This window comes from Octopus bimaculoides, chromosome 2, assembly GCF_001194135.2.
Source record: "Octopus bimaculoides isolate UCB-OBI-ISO-001 chromosome 2, ASM119413v2, whole genome shotgun sequence".
Lineage (NCBI taxonomy): Eukaryota > Metazoa > Mollusca > Cephalopoda > Octopoda > Octopodidae > Octopus > Octopus bimaculoides.
This window is the reverse complement of record NC_068982.1, coordinates 91579157-91580179: the sequence shown is the minus strand read 5'-3', so window position 1 is coordinate 91580179 and position 1023 is coordinate 91579157. Positions and strand designations below refer to the sequence as shown.

General features: G+C 39.6%; 1 protein-coding gene across 1 annotated transcript in view; it reads left to right on the top strand.

Moving 5' to 3' along the window:
• LOC106870626 (cyclic nucleotide-gated olfactory channel) overlaps positions 1-1023 on the top strand; it is a 22752-nt gene that overhangs the window by 1112 nt on the left and 20617 nt on the right. The gene's annotated exons all lie outside the window — the stretch shown is intronic.

The following is a 1023-nucleotide window of genomic DNA, read 5'->3' as shown; positions in this document are numbered from 1 at the left end:
GGCAGCGGACTCGCGGTCATAGGATAGCTGTTTCGATTCCCAGACCAGGCGTTGTGAGTGTTTATTGAGCGAAAACACCTAAAAGCTCCACGAGGCTCCGGCAGGGGACCACAACTTTCTCTCACTATTACTTCTTGTTTCTGTTGTGCCTGTAATTCAAAGGGTCAGCTTTGTCACACTGTGTCACGCTGAATATCCCAGAGAACTACGTTAAGAGTTCACGTGTCTGTGGAGTGCTCAGCCGCTTGCACGTTAATTTCACGAACAGGCTGTTCTGTTGATCGGATCAAAAGGAACCCTCGACGTCGTAAGCGACGGAGTGCCAACAACAATTGACCTCGTAAGAAAGAAAGGAAGGAAAAGTCAGCCTCACTGGAATTTGAACTCAGAACAAAAAGACGTACAAAATCTCGTTGAGAATATTACGTGGCGTGCTAACGATTCTGCTAGCTCACTGCCTTAAGGAAATACCTCTCATTATGTAAACATTATCCATGTCACATACTTAAGGTATGCGCCTTGTTTAAACACTTTTCGGCTGCAATCCTTCGCCCCGGGAAACGTCGTAAAGTATTGAAAATCACAATATACCAGGCGAAACGAATCGCCCTGATGGGAAATTAAAACTGTGGATATCAATATTTCGAAATACCGTTAAGCATTTTGCCCGGCGCGGTACGATTCTGCTATCTCGCCGCCTTAAGAGGAAGAGCGTTGGTTGAAATACCATACAGTACTTAGATATACTTTTCCATGTTCTGAGTTCAAATCACGCTGAGACTTAACTTCCATACAGTTTCATACCAATTTCACTCACAAAGTATATATGTTAATAGTAATGGTAAGACAACAAAAGAATGAAAGAGACCTCGATATTATGTAAACAGAGGAATTTATTTGTTATATAATATGTGACAATTATTCGGAGTTTTATTATGGTAACCGAATAATTGTCACATATATTACAAATATATATATATACATATACATATACATATATATATATATATATATATATATATA